This window comes from Meleagris gallopavo, chromosome 11 (genome assembly GCF_000146605.3).
Source record: "Meleagris gallopavo isolate NT-WF06-2002-E0010 breed Aviagen turkey brand Nicholas breeding stock chromosome 11, Turkey_5.1, whole genome shotgun sequence".
NCBI classification, from domain to species: Eukaryota; Metazoa; Chordata; class Aves; order Galliformes; family Phasianidae; genus Meleagris; species Meleagris gallopavo.
The window spans coordinates 3487879-3496777 of record NC_015021.2 but is presented as its reverse complement, the minus strand read 5'-3'; the positions used below and the strand labels follow the sequence as shown (position 1 = coordinate 3496777).

Below are 8899 nucleotides of genomic sequence, written 5' to 3'. Positions count from 1 at the left end.
TTGGCAGGGGGGGAGGGGGAGGATGCGGAGGAAGTGCCAGGTAAAGGTCAAACAATTTCAAGTTTTCCCACTGAAAAATCCTCAAGAGATCTTCTCTAAATTATCTATACTTAGAGGAAAGACCTCAAATTCCACCTTGGAGATGTGAAAGTTCAGTCTGAATGTCACATTGTGCAGCTTTGAAAAGTTTGCTATCCATATGCTTTCTACAAAAATCAACTTCTAATTCACAAGCAACTCCCTGAAGGTCCTGTTGCTTTTGAGCATGCTGCATCCTCCAACAGCCCCTGCTTCACTTGCTCAGCCTTGTCAGCCCCAGCAAACCATCCGTGAGAGGTTCACTTCAGGCCACATTGGCCAGACATACCTGCAGATCAGACTCAAAGTGCTGTCTTCATGACTATCTTCTCTGCAAAAGCATTATATTTCCTTATTGCTGAGCAAGAAGTAGTCACATGATTCAAACTCAGAAAAGGAGAAGCAGAACCAGGGAGCAGAACCACTGACTCAGGTGCTGAGTCTGGCAGCAATGAAGGTGGTAGAGGAACTGTGCCCAGACAGTGGGGACCGCAGACTGGAACTGTCAGGCCAAAGGGATATTCAAGTGACAACAAGGGCTCCCAGCGTACAGATTTGTGAGAATAGAAGCCTGGACATATGAGGACCCAAGGGAAAATTTAGTATTTGATTACATGAGCAAAAGCACACTAACATGCCAGTATTGTACACTGATTATATGATGGACCACACATGTACATACGAAGGCATATCAAACTCAGTTTCCCAACCTCAAAATTACCACACCACTTTTCCAATAATAATAATAATGCTCTTTACATAGCACAGTATCTGAGCCATGCCTGTTCTGCCCACGGAGAGCTGAAATGCAAGTCTAAGAGTAGGTTGCCTGATGCAACCTCCTTCTGCTGTCTTTTCCCCAATCCTGTATTAGGAAGGCATAGATTTGGTTAGACAATAATTTCTTAGTTCTGCTAAGAAACCACTTTGGATTTTTTTTTCCAATTTTTAAAGCAGCCTTAGTGCAAAATCTATCTTATTCTATTACTGTATTTAAATTCTTCCTCCCAGGAGATGCAACCAAAGCAACTGGAGTGTGATAAGATTTTTTGCCAGTCTTAAAATGCTATAACCCATGTCTGATATACTCTTGAAATGCCAGCATCACACATGGATTAAAATTCCCCTTTCATGCTGCACTGAACAATGTGATTACATCTGTAATACCATAAAGAAACCATGCCAACAATGGAGAAAGCATTTACAGCACAGGTCATTAAAACATGACAAATAGGCCCAGCAAGTTAAGCTCTTTCAGTGGACTGAATAATTAATTACTAGTTAACTAGTAAGGAACAAGAGGTAAATAATTTATTACAGAATCAAAAGCATCATAACAAGATGGAGAAAAAATGACTTCACTTTAAACAGCATCTCAAGAGACCGAAAAGCAAAAGCATGGACAACGCACAACAAATGTGAAAAGGAAAGGGATTTAGAAGATCTGTCACAGTCCAAAATGAAGTCTTCATACAAGTTTATGCATAGCAACCAAATACTTGCTGAAGTTAATCCTAAAAGCGGTGGTGGCTCAAAAGATTGGGGAGAGGAAAGGGGTTAGGGTAGAGATCTTCACACTGAAGATTACTGCTGGCTGAGTAGTCTGCCTGTTTCAGCACACATCCCCTATTCCCACCTGGTATGATGCTAGGCTTTATGCAAACACATGTGCTGTCTGTACAAAGCACAGGAACAAAACAGGACAAGTTAGACTGAGCGCTATATAGTTCACTACAGAGTTATAAGTCTGCTTGAACATGAGGCCCCACTAAGAGATCATAGTTCAAAGAGGAAATGCAGAGAAATATTCATCTTCCGTTACTTACACTGGAAGAAAATAAAAGAACGGAATGGAAGGACTTGGTTTAATCACATGAAGCTTCCATTAAAAGCCTCGATTTTTCACAGTGGTTCTAACAACTCAGTGCAAGTGCTTCAAGTTGTTAGTACTAATAATGCCAATATTTCTAATGATGAAAAAAATAGAATTAGGCTCTTATTTACAGTTTTGTTTCTTCTAATCAGGTTCATTTTTCGTTTTTTTTGAGATGCTGAGAACAAAACAGCTAAAACTGGTAGCTTCCATACATTGCATTTTAAAAATAGCTCTCAAATACTTGGCACTTGGAGGTCTTTTCCTTCGAAATTCAAATAAAATTGGGTCAGGAAGGTTTCTTTTTTTTTTTTTTTCCTGCTCCTACAGAAAAGAAAGGACGTCCACTTTCCCTACACAATCCCATCAAATTGCCACTTTATATATACTTTACTTTAACACTTTAAATCCCACCTGGATTGTTGTTTTGATCAGATTTATTTATTCGAGTGGATTCAATATTCATCTTTCCCACTAACTCAGTATACAACTTCACCTTTGGATGAAGGAATCACATGATCTTCTGATAGATGCAATTAAATTTTTTAGAATTGCTCAGAAGAAAATATACATACAAATAAAAGACTCCAAAGAACAACTGCTATGGCTGTAGTATAGAGGACAGCCAAGTACGTAATCTTGCCTTTCAATCTGTGAGATTTTGAGGGTGTTTCATGAGACTCAGTTTCTTCAGTAGACAGTTTATACAGAGTGGCTAGCACAGTGGTGCCAGACAATAATGAAGGAAGAGATGGTACTGGAAGGACTAGGTCTAAGAGGTACACTGTTACTCACTGAGCATTTCTACAATATCTCTGCAGAGCTCAAGTCATCATTCAATTTGTTATGTCTACTTTCTTCTTAAAGAAGGGAAAGGGAGACATCTGGGACAGGAGGAGGAGACAGAAGGACAACAATCAATAATGAAAGTTTTCCCTTGTTTGCAAAAAAAAAAATCTGACAGACCTGCTTACCAAAGAACACCAAAAATCACTTGGCAAGTTAAAATAGCAGAGAAGATATGTCAGCTTGAGGGAGCTACTACCGGCAGATACAAGGATGATATATTTGCTTAAGATGAGCAGGTTTTTCTTTCATCTCAATACAGCACTTTTGGATGAAAAAAAGATAGGAAAGACGTGTGAGACATTAACATAAAGCCTGTTCTTAATGTTTTTGCATGCTTTTATGTAAAGAAGCATTGATGTAAAACAAATATGTTGACTGTTGTAAAATAACTGTGCAAAACAAATGTATTGAATACAAAAGATAGAGTATTACAGAGAAAAACATTTGTACACTCTTCAGGATAAAGAAACTTGATACTTGATGAAATATTCTTTGCCAGCTGAAGAAATCCATTCATCTTACAGAAAACTTAGTATATGTTTAAGAAATTGTTAGCTACCATTTTTGCATAAATAGCTGATATAAACGCATCTTATGCGATTATAAAAGGAAATACTTCAAAAAGATCACACTTTTACAGCAAACAGTGAATGAGAACAGCAAACAGGATAATCTAGTGTACATTGCACCTCTTCCAATTCCTTTTCCCATTTCTGTACCCCATGACATTCAGTTCAGCCATTCTGCTGTGCTTCAGGACAGATTTTGAGCATTGCCTCATCAAAACTAGTGAGAGGTAAAAATCAATGCAATAATGGATGAGTAAATAAATACTATTTTGTTTCTTTCTATCCAGTTGGTTGATTGCCCTGCTTTATAATGAAGTTTCCTATAGAAGCATCTTAGTATCAAATCCACATAGGAAGTTTTCTTTAACAAACTTCACAGATACCTAAAACCTATTTTAACACATGCCGGCCCACCTCTCACAACGACGTTACCTGAATGGTGTAATCCTGTTGCCAGAATTCTGACCAGTCCCAGTGCATACGGCGTAAGTACCTAACTTGGTTAATGGTATTGCAAGTGTACCCCCAAAGTCACTGTATTCAATAGAACAGCCTAGCACAGTGCTTTTCCTAAAGCCTATTACTTTTATAGTGAAGGATTATAGGGAGTTCTTCAGGATTGTGGAGAGGGATCCCAGAAGGTGCCATGCTGCATTTTCAGGAATGGGGACACATACTCAGCTTGTGAGTCAGATTTTAATTCAGTCAGATGTTGAAAGAAAGCATTAGCTGCTCCATCTCACTAACGTCAGTGATATGTAAGCACTGAAATTATCCTAGAGATCTGAATAGAAAATTCACTTCACAACATGGTCCAAGAGCTGAACATGGTAAGCAACTATTTGCCCTAATCATCACCAAAATTTCTTGAAGATCATAAGTTAGTAATTGAAACAATAAGGAAATTAAGTGAAAGGAATTGCATCTATCCTGTTCTTCATTTAAACCTTATAAAATCCTCTTCAATGTTCCTTTCACTGGTATTTTTCCTTGTTTGAAACATACAGGATCAGCTGAAGAATGAGGACACAGATTATATCATAAATAACGATGAACTGACCAAAAACTATGAAGCATCTGCTCACACACCAGTGCCTGCACAGGACAGAGCAGGCTGCAGCAGCCAGACTGCAGGCAAAGAAGATATTCATGAAGGAGACCTTGGGTTAGGAGCATACAAGCTCCATCTTGAACACACTCCAGGTCAACCTGAGCTGAATTCATCGACATGAACAGTGTAATTTTAAATCATAAGAAATAAGTAAACCAAAGAAATAAAAGATGTAACTTCATGAACAAGAAGCAAGAAAATATAGTAAGGTTTCTTAGATTTTTGTCGTAAGATGTAACCAAGTAAGTTCTGGTTCCTCCACTGAAAAAAAAAAATAGTATCATCTACACAACAATATGCAATTTTTCTTTACTGCAGCACTTCTTATTAATAAAAGATAGATACTGCCAGCCCTCTGTAAATCCATTACAGTCACATGTTGTCTTAGATGGCATTTGACTGCATCATGTCCCTTACACATGTATGCTTTCCTTTGAACATTAATTATAATCTTTAGTCTGCTGGGATGAAGACAAATACCTTCCTAACATACTCAGAGCATGTCTGATACAAAGCTCCTAGAACCTTTGCATTGAAGACTGGATTCTCAGAGGTAAAATGTGCTTATTTTACTCTGTTTCATCCTGGTAGCAAGATCTGTGGTAGTTAGAAAAACATGAGGAGAATTTAAGTATGAAAGTATTGATTATATCTGCATAAATGCAACAATGGAATAAACAAGGATTCAATCTCACACACAGTTAGATGTCTTATCCCTATTATTGTGTGCTAGCACAGACGAGCACTTGTACCTACTACACAGGTAGTGTAAACACAGGGAGAGAGCCAGACTCTCATTAGGTCATGTACTTTTTCTCACCTCCAGAGTTTCAACAAGCAGCACATAATATTCCTGACTAAGCTTTTTAAGTAGGATCATTCTTAATGCACACCATAAGCAACGAATTTGTAATCTCTGAAAAAATATCAAGCTATTTTCATGAATGTTTGTAAAGACAAATATATCTTTATTTCAACATAGATGGAAATTGAAGTACAAATTTAACTATAATCAAACCTTAGTCATTCTTTTCCAGCCTAATTAATTAGTAAGTGCAACTAGAACAGCTGCTTTAAGCATTAAATTTGAACACTGGAGTTCTATGTGCTGTTATGAAAGATCAGAAGCCTAGTTTGAAGTTTTATTTTTCCCTAAATACTAACCAAGAAATTTCAAAGGAACTTAGTTCACATGTGGTTTAAAAAAATAATATACATATGTATGTGTGTGTGTGTATAACAGGTTATGAGAAGGGATGGAGATAGGATGAGGATATAAGATTTTATGGCCCAGTACCTGTGCATCCAGCAGCACATCATCAGAATGGCAAAGAGAGCAGTAAACAGGATAAACAGGGTGTTACAAGCTGCAGTGAGAAAACTATTATGACAGATGGGTAGAAGCACAGTACTGATTTCAGTAGCCAGAGTTTCCAATTTCTATCTTCACAAGTTCTGAGTACTTCTCCCAGGTTTCCTATGTTCCTTGAGAAGCATGGACTCCCACCCTTAGCCTATAGCACAAATCAATAAGCTGTTGCAGAATTTCAAAGATGCCAAGCTGTTTTTCCCAACTGCTACACGTACTGGAAATGACAAGCTCTTAACCAAAAGTTCTGGTCTGCAATGCATCCTGCAGCACCCTGTGGAATTTTTACTGATTTATTGTACCTACGTCCAAATTTCTCATACTTCTGAGAAACATGATAAATGAAGAACTCCGGGGTCTGAAATTCTATTTATTCTAAAAAGAATCAATAGTGAAAACACTCTTCACTGTTCTATGTGCACGCCTAAAAGTCCATATTACTTGGTAAAGAAAGTCATTTCTTGTAACAGAAGTGCTCATTCTTCATGTCTTCGCATATCAGATTTTTATGCTAAGCTTGTCAGGAGGCTGAATCAAAGGTCCCAGCAAGATGGGGTTTTGTCCTCTAAGGCTAAGCTCAGCCAGCCATATAGTATCACTGTTTTTTAGGAAAACTGGTAAAGCGAGCTGCAAGAAAACATGAATCTTCTCCTGAAAGGCAATAAAAGCCTTAGTGATTCATTACACTATTCAGCCATGCCATTTTTTAATTTTGAGCTATTCTTTTCAACACATGCAGTTCAAGAGAGTTAAGACTATGGTAGAAGAGATGATGTATCTGTATCCGAGTAGAAACTGCCGGCAACTATTAATTCTGCACAACCTTTTAAACAGCATAATGAATGTTGAGAGGCCTCTAATGTTAATTTATAGTTTGTACTCCGGAGATTTAAACTATTAAATATCAGTGTTTGAACATGAAAGTTACTCATGATAAATGTGAATTTATTCTTCCTATCTGAGCTAATCTAATAAAACAGTACTTGGAAAAATAAAATGTAAAATACTGTCAAAACATAGTGACTGCACATGCAGTATGAAGTCCAAAATATTATGAAACAAAAATCTGTTCAATCACTAAACCTTTCAGGTTTCAGAAGTAATAACTGAAGTTTTATACTTAGCTGCTGAGAGTGTTTGGCAAACATTCAAAGCAGCAGAATGACTCTTGGATATGTAGGAGAGCCAGTCCCAAAGACATTGTACTAAAAATATCATGTCACGATGCTAACTTTCACAGAGAACTGTAACATTTGGTAACCTCACTGAAAGCAGAGGCCACTCGGAGCAAGCATTTACACTGCTGTGCTAAAAGCTCTAACTTTTCCATAGTAACTGGTTAGGGCTAACTTCAGAAAACCAATTATGTCTGTGCAGAACTTCAGCTGTGCAGAACTTCAGAACTGAACTGAAACCAAAATTACTCTTTCCATAAAGCAACTTAAGTGCCTTGCTGGGCTTAGGATGGTCCATACAACAGGTCTTTCTTTCCTTTCAAAAACTGGCATGTATTTTGCTATCAGCCATCAAGTAATGCAGTAATATCCTCTCCAGTCTTCATGTTTCCAATTGTATTCTTCCAGCTTTCCCACTATTAACAGCCACACTGGCTTCCTCCCACACAAGCCCAGCCTTGCTCTGGACCAACCCTTGCTCTGGGCTGTCTTCCCCCTGTGGCAGAGAAGGCACAGAGTGCTGCACAAGCTCTGCTGCATGATGGCTGTAATAGCAACAACTCTGCTTCCAAACAATTTTTCCATCAGAGCAGAGGAAAAATTTTCCCCATATAATTTACTGTCACTGGTCACTATTATTTCCTTCCAAAATTAGATTTGAGGCACAGAAGAACAAATATTGTTTCAGGCCTCAGAGGATTCCCAAATCTGAACAAGTCAAATTACCGTCATCCTTCTGAGGACACAGCTCAAAATCTTGGTGCCAGAAACAGCAGAGAATGCCCGGGAGTGTTTTCCAGCCCATGTTCTACATCATTCTTTACTACGCAGCTGTCTGCTTCTGTATGTCCATCAGCACGGAAGCAGATGGACATAAATAAAACACTACTTTATTCAGTAAGGATTTGAAACTAGAGAGCAGTACACCTAACAATCTAAAACACTGACAAAAAAAACTTCACGCTACGATAGTAGGCATTATGTAGGTCTAGGACAAGTTATACAAGTTATACACAAGTGAATTGAAGTAGAATAATATCCCATAAGTATAATGAGATTTCTGACTCCAGAGGTACAGTTCCATCTAAATATAACCCAGTACTTCTGCATACATGCCTGAATGGAAACAAAAATAAGAGAGAAAAGGAAATGAGTAAATGAATGATGAAGGAAGAAAGAGGGTAGCAAGGCAGGGAGAAATCAGTGCCAGAGAAGATATTCAGACTGAAAACGATTACCAAGACATTCTGTCGTAACTGCAGACTAATGAAGTATTGGCCAAGAGCACTAGAAACCAAGAACTAACTTGAAAAATTCTGCTAAAAGCTGCCAGAGCCATATTCATGACTCAAATACTGTACTATAAGGCCTAAAAGGGAGCCACATGTACCAGATGAAGATTGATCAAATTTAAAGAAAACGAAGGAAAAGGAGCTGGGGTGAAAGGCTAATTCTTCTGCAGCACTCTTAGCAAAGCAATAGCTGGCTGATATTTGTGCAAGTTTGAATAAACAACTGAAGATATAAATTCTTCAGTCTTCCTCATTTCTTCTCTCCTTCCTTTACCAGCTATTCATTATTTGAACATTTGTATCTTTCATCTTCCCTGTGTTTTAGAATGAAATTTTGTTTTCCTTATGCTTTGACTAGAAAAAAAATATGATCTTCTTTCCCCTCTAGCACGGTAATGACAGCCAAAGTTGTAATAGTTCTTCAAAAAGAAGTCACAACAATGTCTGTCAACTACATGTCTACTTTAAGTACAGACTGTGCTCAAAGAGATGGCTCAAGCACATTGTGGTATACTTCGAGCACTTCACTATGGCTACCAAAGTTAAGAGCAAGCACTTTAATTACAGGAACAAACAAGGGTAA

At 37.9% G+C, this 8899-nt stretch overlaps 1 long non-coding RNA gene across 1 annotated transcript; it reads left to right on the top strand.

Moving 5' to 3' along the window:
- The first annotated feature begins 2264 nt into the window (after positions 1-2264).
- LOC109369420 lies at positions 2265-8552 on the top strand. Its single transcript, XR_002118428.2, has 2 exons — positions 2265-3854; positions 4377-8552. It is a non-coding gene; the product is annotated as an uncharacterized LOC109369420 (long non-coding RNA).
- Positions 8553-8899: the final 347 nt, after the last annotated feature.